Raw genomic sequence first — 10787 nt, 5'->3', positions numbered from 1 at the left:
GTGTTGAGAGGTGAGTGAAGGGTTGGGGATAGGCATGGACAACCCTTGGGGAGCCAGGTGGAGCGGTAGTGATGATTAACTTTAGCTGCTCTCCCACAACGCTGGGAGAAATTAATAAGCAACAGAATTAATGAGCAAGTTTACGAAAGTTTAGGCAACTTCAGTGACTTGAATATGCATAATGTACCACTGCTAAGACATAGTTGAGTAAAGAGGCATGCAACTAAAAATTCCCTAGGCTTCACTAGATTATGTTAGAAAATACATTAATTACAGAATATTCAAAATCCTGTGGTTAATTGTCTTCATTCCTGAAACAAAGCCCAAAGTCCTTGCAAAGTTGCCTCCCCGCCAGCCTTTTTGGAGCCATCAGAGCAAATGCTCAGAGACAAATCTGCTCATGTGGCACCTGTTACCTTCCTGGCATGCATCTCTCAGGTGTCATCTCAGGAGATTGTCCCTCTCCTGCTGGGTGTCACAGACTTGGGGGAGCCTGCAGCCAGGCATGGCCACTGAGCCTCACCACTGAGAGTTTTATGAGGCCATCCTGGCTTTAGGGGCTCCAAGTGCCACGTTGATCAAAGCAGTCCACTTTCATCTGTTTTATAAAGGGTCCTGTGTATATCAATGCAAAAGTATTCAGCCTTCTAAAAGATGTTTGAAGCTGATTTCACCAGAGCTTCCACGGAACCAGGACCCTGCTGTGTTTTAGGCAAAAGTGGGCAAGTGTTCATTTTCCTGCTTGTTGCAGAACTTTGTTGCCCGGGAAGCAAAGTACTGCTGTTCAAACTCCAAGTCTTACAAAATTGCTTATTAAAATAATTCCTGACATTTTGGCTTCTACCCCTTTTCTCCCTAGGTGTCAGGCCTAATCGGTGAAGTAGACTGGAATTAAGCACCCCATCTTTTTCTGTCAGAGTTCTCAGTTGTCACCAATTAAAATCTAGTAGGGGCAGAAAAGGAATTTATTAAACAATGTAAGATTTCCCAGGAGGCTGGAAAGCAGGCTGGGAGGCTTCCCAGCCAGGATCAATTCTCAGGGTCACAGTAAGGAACTGACCAGGTGGGAATAACTCTGCTGACTCCACCAGGGACAGACTCCTGCTGGTGCTGGGTCCTGGTGTCACCTTGGCCACCCTTCCCTCTGGAAATCGAATTCACCAGCTGCCATTCTCACCAGGGTGGGCTCTAGGTGGCACTTGTTTCTTTGCAACACATGCTTGTGATTAGCAAACTTGCTGAGGTACACGCCATGGTCTGGGTCTGTGTCACAGACCAGTGTACTGGCTGCAGAGGAGGTGGGGAATTCTCCAAATATAGGCAGTGTGTTCAACAGTGTTGAGAAGCCCAGACGAGTGATAACATGTTCACTTGAACATCGCTGTCCTCGGGTTCTCTTCCTCTCCTCTATACCTACCCCCAACTACACCGACGCCAAAGCCACAGTACCTTTCCTCCTCATCCACTTAAAGCCAAATATTTCACTAGAATTGAATTATTTGAGGTCTGTCACCACCAACTCACCAAACATGCCCAGACATGACTGAACCTCAGCACTGGAAACACTTAGGCTCAAGCTGAAAGTTTCTTATGTGCTACACATTGGAAACAACCAACCATTCCTAAACTAGTCCATGAAACCACAGGACACTAGGAAAGGATAGCCTAGTAAAGAACACAAACATGTTTTCACAACAGTGAAAATAGATCTTCGTTTACACCACCACTGATTTGAAAGCCTATACTGTTTGTTTTGTTTCTTCTTTTGCTCTTTATTCAATATTCAACTTAACTATTGAATGGATCTAAGCACTGTTAATAAAGTAGTAAACAAAACCCTGCCCATAAAGTGTTAATATTCTAGAGGGAGACGCAGAGTATGAACAAGGACTTAAATGCATACACAATGGAAGCTCAGACAGTGATAAGTACATTAAGAAAAATAAAGGAGGGTTAAGGAATAGCTGGTGATGGGACCAATGCTCGTTTATATTGGGTGGTCTGGGAAGGTGAGGTTCAAGCAGATTTGAATCATGGAACAGGGTGATATGAAGAGATTTGGGATCAGAGGTGCCTGAGATGAAAACATACCCAGGAGCTAAAGTGAGAGGAAGACGGTGAGAGTGAGAGTGGTGGAAAGAAGCCTGAAGATGAAATGAGACAGATAAATAGGGCCAAAATATGGAGGGTCTTGTGGGTCGCCATTAGGAGTTTGGCCTTTATTCTAAGCATAATTGAAAGCCATTGGATAGTTCTAAGATGAGCAGTAGTGATAGGATTAGACTTACATTTTTTCGAAGTTCTCACTGGCTGCCCTATAAATAGTAGGTTATGGGATTTTTAAATTGGAGGTGAGGAACCTCTCACTAGACTTTGCTGTGATCCAGGTAGAGAAACATGTCGGGTTGGACGAGGGTGGGAGCAGTGCAGGTGGTGAGATCAGATCAGGTTTGGAATGTATTTTGCAGCCTGATCTGTCAGGATTTGCTGATGCTCTGCATGTGAAAATGAGGCAGAAAGAATCCAGTATGAACTTCTAGGAAAGCACTTTGTGACTGATTGTATTCTATGCAAATGGCTACAATATTTCCTGTTTATATAGTTTTCCAGAAACTTGCTACTCCCTCATCAAGAGATGGAGTCTGTGTCCTATCCCCTTGGAACTAAGAGGGCTTTTCTTAGACTTTTAACTATTAAAATATGGCAGAAGTGATACATATCTTTTCTGAGTCATTAAAACATGATCCCACTTCTGCCTGATTTCACTGGGACGCTCATGCTGTAACCCAGCTACCGTGCTATGAGGAAGCCCAGGTCGCATGGAGAGGGCCAAGTGGAAAGGAACCCAGGCCCCTGCCCTCAGTATCAACTGTCCTTCCTGCCAACAGCCATGATTTTCTTGCTAGCTTTTGAGTGAGGTTTACTGGACATATGCTCTCAGATGCGTGCCTGGATCCTTGTCATTACTACACTTATTCCAGTCCTTGATTTTTGTCTACAAGACGTTGTGAACTATTAGAAAACGTCCCCAAAGCAGGCTATAAATGGCCCTGAGCTCAGTCTCCATTTTGTATGATTCACAGTGCCCTTCTCCCTGTTTTTCCATCAGACAGGACATCTTTCTGTGAACCTTTCGTCCACTCTGTTCTTATGCCTCTGCTGCCCTCTGGGGGCTATTAGCCACATTAAACCATTTAGATTCTTTATGCGTGGGCAAAAAAAAAAAAAAAAAAAAAAAAAAAAAAAAAAAAAAAGAAAAGAAAAAAAAGTTACCATTGATTGACTGGAAGGAACTATTCTAAACATTTGATATATACTTACTCCTTTATTCTTGACAATCCTATAAGACAGGTACCACTATTAGCCTCCTTTTAAAGATAAGACAACAGAGATTAAAAAAAAAAAATTAAGCAGTTTGTCCAAGCAAGGTCCTACAATGAATGACAAAGCTGGAATTTGAACCAAGGCAGTCTTGTTCTAGTGTCTATGTCTGCATTATCCTCCTTCTCCTTTGGTAGGATAAAGTAGATCTATTATGCATGCATATGAGACTTGTTTACATCTATAACTTGTAAAAATAAATTTGCTTTTAAACTGAGGTATTTATCTTCTGCCTTGATGATGGCAGCAGGTGCCTAAATGGCCTCCCCAGGCATGAACAGATCCCCCACCAGGTCTGTTCTCTATGTAGTAACTAGAGAGATCTTTTTAAAAAATTGTGAATCAATAAACTAAAGAATACTTTCTCTCATCACCTCTTCTCTATACAGAAAAAAAATATAACCAGTCTTACCAAAAAGTTAGATTAGTCACCTAAGCAAACAGGGTTCAAATATTCTAGCACTCTGAAACCACAATCTAAAATGGTCTTCTGATGTGTGGTTATAACACTTAATATGCAGTGTTTGTCTCTTAGTAACTTTACCTTTATCTGATTCAGCATCACATTATTTATCCTCTAAGGAAGTAAGCATATCTTCTCTGTTTCATAAGAAGATACCTTACTGTACAAAATGGTACTGTGGCCTAAAAATCACCCAATAAATAAATATGGTGCAGGATTGGAGTTGTTACTTAGAGTAGAATGCAACTCCTAAAATCTAAATATTTTTCAAAACCTGAATGAGATGTGCCGTGAAACCCTGTAAACACAATCTTAAGCAGAAGGCTAATATGTAAACCACATAAAAGCTGTGCAAGTTGAATAGGAGGCAATAAATGAGGGAGGTATGTGCTTGGGCCTCTAGAAAGACATAGGAAGCATATCTGAGAAATCTCTAGGGTTCAGCTTCAAAAACATTATTGTAAAGCATGTGTGCATCTAAGGTAACAGTACTATAACTGGTAATAAAGATGGGGAGGAGAGAAACTGCCAATCCCAAACTGACGGTCAATATTTCTGGATTCCAACCTTCCCAGTTCCTTTATTTATCTCTGGACTGTCCAGTTTTCTATGGCTCATCAAATAAAAATTAATATGCCCATATTTACAAAAAGCCACCTTCATGCCCTCTTCCAGGAGGAACTAGAGAACTTGGGACTTCCCAGTCACGATTTCCAACCTTGCTCTTCTGGGTTTTCCATTTCATGTTGAGCACTCAGAGACTTTACTAGGTTTAAGCTTTCTTGCCTGGTGGGTGGGAGTAGGGACGGGGGTGGAAATGCGGTGACTGTTTATTGAGTGTTTGCTCTAAGGCAGTGGTAGTGGGTCGGGGGTTCTTTCCTGGTTATCAGAGCTGTGCACCTGCTCACTTGCCAGATGATATGCAAAAAAGAATCCAAAGAAGCAGCAAGAAAGCCAATAAATTTTCTTAGATCAAAATGACATATCCCAAAGCTCCTCTCTTTCCAATTATTTTTGATGAGAGCAAAATTATTATACTCAACTCCAGTGTGAATCTACATCACAGGGGGAGATGATTTTAGGTGAAAATTCCCTTATGGTTAAATAGATGTTTGTGTGCTCATTTTTGTTGTTTTAAGAAGCTTCCAGGATAATTCTGATGCAAACAGGCCTGAAGCAAGAAAGACTGACACACAGGTTTATTGGATAAATTGAAGTTTGTTAAATATGATTACTATTATTTTCTGTATTAATCTTATAATATTGGTCACTTGTCTTCCTTTCAAGTTTTTAAATTTTTTTTTTGAAAAAACATAGGCTTGAAACCTGTGGGAAAACATATTATTGTGACATATCACATATCACAACATATCACATTGGCCCTGAGGATTGAACTATTTCCAGAGCCATCTGGTCTGACAGACAGAAGTGATTGATTCTTGCTTGGTCTGTAATACACCCCAAATGCATTCACCTGCTATGCCATTGCCCCCTCTTCATTTTCTACTCTGAGCTTTAAAAACCTGGAGTTATACATCTCATGGCTCTTAGACTAATGCATAGCTTGTTCCTGACTGCCTTCCAGCACTGGAAGAAAAAAGTAATATCTTTGTGACAGCATAATTACTTCCACCTCTGACAGCTCTTCTCCATTGTGACATCTGCAAAGAAATCATTTGGAAGGGGAAAATACACGTGTTCTGGGATTAAAGACATAACAGGCATGTACTGAATGTGTCAAAAAATTTGAGATGTTGAGGGAGCTGAAGACAAGCCCTCTACCTTGTAAATGTAGTCCCATGAGGAATTTTCTAAAGAAGTCTTATAAAGCAATTGTTTTTCAGTGTTTTACTACATTTATGAATCTTCAGCCCATCAGTGGAAAATATGATGCTCTGAGAGTCAGCCATGACACTGGGCTAGAATGGGGTGCTAGTTTACTTTGAAAGATAGTTCTTCTCTTTGACGTATAATGTCCCGTTTCTCCCAGCTACTACATTTCACTTCATTTCTCTAGACCACAGGGTTCTAAGACACTTAGTCTAATTTAGAGGCAGTCTTTTGTTAAGAGGCCACTGAGGCATATAAAGTCCGGCCAGTAAGACTCAATCGGGTAGCTTTATAAAGAGAAGTCCAGATTGAGTTATCAATGTTAATAGGTGGGTCTTTTCATTAATGTCAGCCAACCAATGTACTACAACAAACACATCATACTGTTTTTTAAAGGACACATCTATTTAGCATCATGATCAGACTATTACATTTAGCAATCAACAGCATGGGTGCAAAAAATAATTGACATTAAAACCTTTTATAGGCAAGCTTTATACTTTCTACAGAACAGAAACTGAAATAAACTATTGTACAATTGGTCACAACTACAGTCCTTGAGATTTTTGCCCATACACATGAATATTGTCAAAAACATGTCTTCTTTGTAGCAGCTAGGTCCTGCTACTACTGTGCTTGACTGAGTTCAAAAATCTGTTGTAACCTGTAGTTTCCTTGTCACGTTTCCAGCTGTCCTCTCCTGCTAAGCTGTGTCTTGTGGCAGTAATTAAAATCTTCTGGCCGGGCACAGTGGCTCATGCCTGTAATCCCAGCACTTTGGGAGGCCAAGGCGGGCGGATCACGAGGTCAGGAGTTTGAGATCAGTCTGGCCAACAGAGTGAAACCCATCTCTACTAAAAATACAAAAAATTAGCTGGGTGTGGTGGTGGGCACCTGTAATCCCAGCTACTCAGGAGGCTGAGGCAGGAGAATTGTGTGAACCCAGGAGGCAGAGGTTGCAGTGAGCCGAGATCACACCACCGCACTCCAGCCTGGAGGCAACAGTGCAAGACTCCATCTCAAAACAACAATGACAAAACAAAAACAGAAACAAAGACAAAACAAAACAAAACAAAACAGTAGCAATGGCCGTAGCTACTGTTGCTACTAGAACCACCATAGCCACCTTGGTTTCGTGGTTTGGCAAAATATTGGCCTCCACCACCATAGGGGTCAGAGTTTCTGCCTTCAAAGTTTCCTGCCTTCATGGGTTCAAAATCTGAAGACTGACTGTTGTACTTGCCAAAATCATTGTATCTTCTACTACTTCTGCAATTGCTTCTACTACCACTGCCAAAGCCGCCTCTGTCTCCGTTGTTATAGCTGTCACAGAAGCCACTGCCCTGGTTTCTACAACCTTCTCCACCACTTCCATAGCCTCTGCTTTCTTCAGAGTAACCGGGGCCACCTCCTCCATAACCACCATCATTACCAAATCCATTAGAGTCATCCTCACTGCCACCATATCCACTACTATCACAGCTGCTGCCAAAGCCACCATGACCCCTGAAGTTTCCTCCATGACCAAAGTTGTCTATCCCATCAAAACTGCCTCCATGACCGCCACCAAAGTTTCCAGAACCATTTTGGCCTCTTTGGCTGGATGAAGCACTAGCCACCTCTGGCTTCACAGGGCTTTTCTAACTTCACAGTTGTGGCCATTCCCAATGTGGTACTTCTAAATGACAATCTTATCCATGGAGTCATGATCATCAAAGGTGACAAAAGCAAAGCCCTTTTACTTGCCACTGCCTTGGTCAGTCATGGTTTCAATCACTTCAATTTTCCCATACTGTTCAAAATCATCTCTTAGGTGGTGTTCTTCAGTGTCTTCTTTAATGCCACCAACAAATATCTTTTTCACAGCTAAGTGGGCACTTGGTCTCTGAGAATCTTCTCCTGAGACAACTCTTTGGTTGTATAATTCTTCCATCCCCATGTGTGGCCTTGTATGCATGGCAGCATCTGCCTCCTCCACAGTGGCATTTATGACAACCCCAAAGGCCCTGGAGCGCTTGGTGTTTGGATCTCACTTCCACACAGTTCGTGAGTGTTCCCCATTGCTCAAAATGGCTCCTCAGGCTCTCAGCAGTCGTTTCAAAGCTCAACTCTCCAATGAGGAGCTTCCACAGCCGTTCAGGCTGTTTAGGAGACTCCAACTTAGACACGACAGCAGTGGGAAGAGAGACTTTGACAAAGCTTCCTCAACAGCATCCCCTAGCAGAAAGGAGAAAGCTAACAAATGTATCGCAACACACCATATTCTAAACTTTGAAAATTGACTCTGTGTTCAATTAAGTTTTCTTCCATCTGGTCAGTAGGTTCCCATGCAGCACAAGCTTGCCATGTTTGTTAGTCACTTGAAAGCTTACCTCAAGCCTGGACAATTGATCCAGAAAGTCCCAACTCATTCAGATGTCCAGGCTGTGTACTTATGAATCTACCACTGGTCTTGAACCACCCCATCGGAAGGTGAGATAGAGGAATGCTATCAGCTGCAGTCAGAAGGCTCACTACAGGGATGAATCCTAGCTCCAGGGAAACAGACACATAATGAAGACTCCAAACTGAGAGAAACAGCACTGCGATCTAGACCCTGGACTCCTTAGGTATATGTTAATTTGAAAACATATTTAACGTATTCCACCTGCCAGGTATCGGGAATGACTAAGATTAATTTTCAGAGATTTAGAACAGTGACCATATAACATGGATTGAAAAAAGATACAGTTTCTGTCCTCTCACCTCTGCCTTCCCTCTGAAGGGATCGGTTTGTGGGAAGTTAGAGCCTAGGGCCCTGGAGTTGGGTCCCCAAGTACCTTCCTACTAAAGGCAGCCTTGATCAGCTTCTCCTTAGGAACTACTGAAGCAGTTCAGTGTCTATCTGAACTATCTTCCTGGGACCTACCTTTTTGCTGAATCTAGCTCAGTGTACCTATCTTAATAATTCATAAAATGGGATTAATAATCCCTACCTCAAAGAGTCATTGTGAAGATTACAAATCATTAGGTGTGATAAATCGAAGTATGGTCAGGAACTCAAATTTTCTTCATTTTATGTTGGGTTCTCCAGAAGCAGAGCCTGAGTCAGAAACTGAGGACAAGGGATTTATGGAGGATGCGTTCTTCAGGCCAAACCTATAACAGAAAAAGAGAGGTGACATAGGAAAGGGCAAATTACCAATCAAGGATATCATCTAATGAAGTCTAGCCTTGGCCTGATCAACAGGGGACTCTGGAACATAAATAGTATAGCAGAGTTATCATGATTTGAAGCAGACTGGACTTCTGCGTTCATAAGTCAGCCATTCGCTGTTGGGAAGTGGTGGGGCAGGTGGTGGTTGTGCTGGTGGGAGGGTAATCTCCTTGGCATATCTGGGTGAGGAGACTTCTGTCAGCCAAGGTTCATTTTCACATACTTGTACCTTCTACTCTTCACTTAAAAACTTTCATCCCTTAAGACTGTGTGCCTGAAGACTTTGTTCTCTCCTTAGGACTTCCTACTTTGGCATGTGGTTAGAAGGCATCTTTGAGCTCACTTTAGAGGATTGAGCATGTATGAAACAGAAGCAGTGTGCTTCAAGATTCTGGCACAATATTTGGCATATAGCAGGAACTCTATAGATGCTAGCTCTTTTTTTAAAAAAACCTTCTGCCCCTAAAGCTGTCCTTCATTTTGGAGAATTCCTGGCAATGCATTGTTCTTCCAAGTTAGGCCAGAGGTGGACAAAATAGAAGAGAATGTAATCAAAGCACCTAGCACATGGTACACGTACATAATAAATAAGTATTGGTTACATTTCTTCCTTCCCATTCATTAGCTTTGTCCCAGGACCATTTGAGTTTTCTTATGGTGCAGAAGATTTATTTTATCCAGTTAATTATTAGGGACATTAATATTCACAATAATCACCATAAATATTATGTTCCAAATGGATTTGGAGTCAAAATCATTTTGGGGGGAATACAGTTGTAGAAAATAGCCTAATTTTGTCTTGTAAAAATCTTGTTTTTTTTTAATCTCTGGTTCTTTTAAAGCACATGTAATAGGTACTATCACCCAATTTAGTACTTACAAATCTGCACTTTTCCCTACTTTTTTTTTGAAAGAGCATAAGGGTGAGGAGTTTCTATTGTACCCCTCCACCATTCCTATGCCTCCTGATCCTGATCTTTGCTCACTGTCAGGAGCAAAGAAAGTGCCAAGTTAATGCTTGTTATCCTGATCAAGCACAGCAGTGAGCAAGTTATGACATCCATGAATCAACTAAGAATAACCCCTTAATAAATAAATGAGAAATTCCTTCCAGAATTTTGTGCCACAAATATAATAGCAACAACTAGTAATATTTTAAATGCTCAGATTTTCTTATTTCAGCAACTGTACTTTTATGAATGCATCCTTAAAAAACTGGAACCACTTCAGATGTCCATCAAAAAATAGTTAGATAAATTCTTGCATTCAAAATTTATTGTTATATACAAATTCCATTAAACAAGGAGTTAGATGTATATAGACTTACTTAAAAAGCCAATATACAAGAAAAAACAAATTATAACACACACACACACGCCCAATTGAAACTTTTTATTTAGTTGTGATGTAGAAATTAAATTTTGCTTTCTTCATCAAATAGGTGCAATAAAAAATGATAAAGGGGATATCACCACCGATCCCACAGAAATACAAACTACCATCAGATAATACTATAAACACCTCTATGCAAATAAACTAGAAAATCTAGAAGAAATGGATAAATTCCTGGACACATACAGCCTCCCAAGACTAAACCAGGAAGAAGTTGAATCCCTGAATAGACCAATAACAGGTTCTGAAACAGAGGCAATAATTAATAGCCTACCAACCAAAAAAAGTCTAGGACCAAACGGACTCAGCCAAATTCTACCTGAGGTACAAAGAGGAACTGGTTCCATTCCTTCTGAAACTATTTCAATCAACAGAAAAAGAGGGAATCCTCCCTAATTAATTTTATGAGGCCAACATCATCCTGATACCAAAGCCTAGCAGAGACACAACAAAAAAAGAGAATTTTAGACCAAGAACCCTGATGACCATCGATGCAAAAATCCTCGATAAAATACTGGCAAACCA

At 41.1% G+C, this 10787-nt stretch overlaps 1 pseudogene; it reads right to left on the bottom strand.

Annotated features, from left to right (window-relative positions):
• Window positions 1-5101: 5101 nt before the first annotated feature.
• Window positions 5102-8871, bottom strand: LOC126931629 (heterogeneous nuclear ribonucleoprotein A1-like; annotated as a pseudogene).
• Window positions 8872-10787: the final 1916 nt, after the last annotated feature.

Source organism: Macaca thibetana, chromosome 11 (assembly GCF_024542745.1).
Source record: "Macaca thibetana thibetana isolate TM-01 chromosome 11, ASM2454274v1, whole genome shotgun sequence".
Taxonomy (NCBI): domain Eukaryota; kingdom Metazoa; phylum Chordata; class Mammalia; order Primates; family Cercopithecidae; genus Macaca; species Macaca thibetana.
Note: the sequence above shows the minus strand (reverse complement) of the source record. Positions and strands in the feature narration are given on the sequence as shown.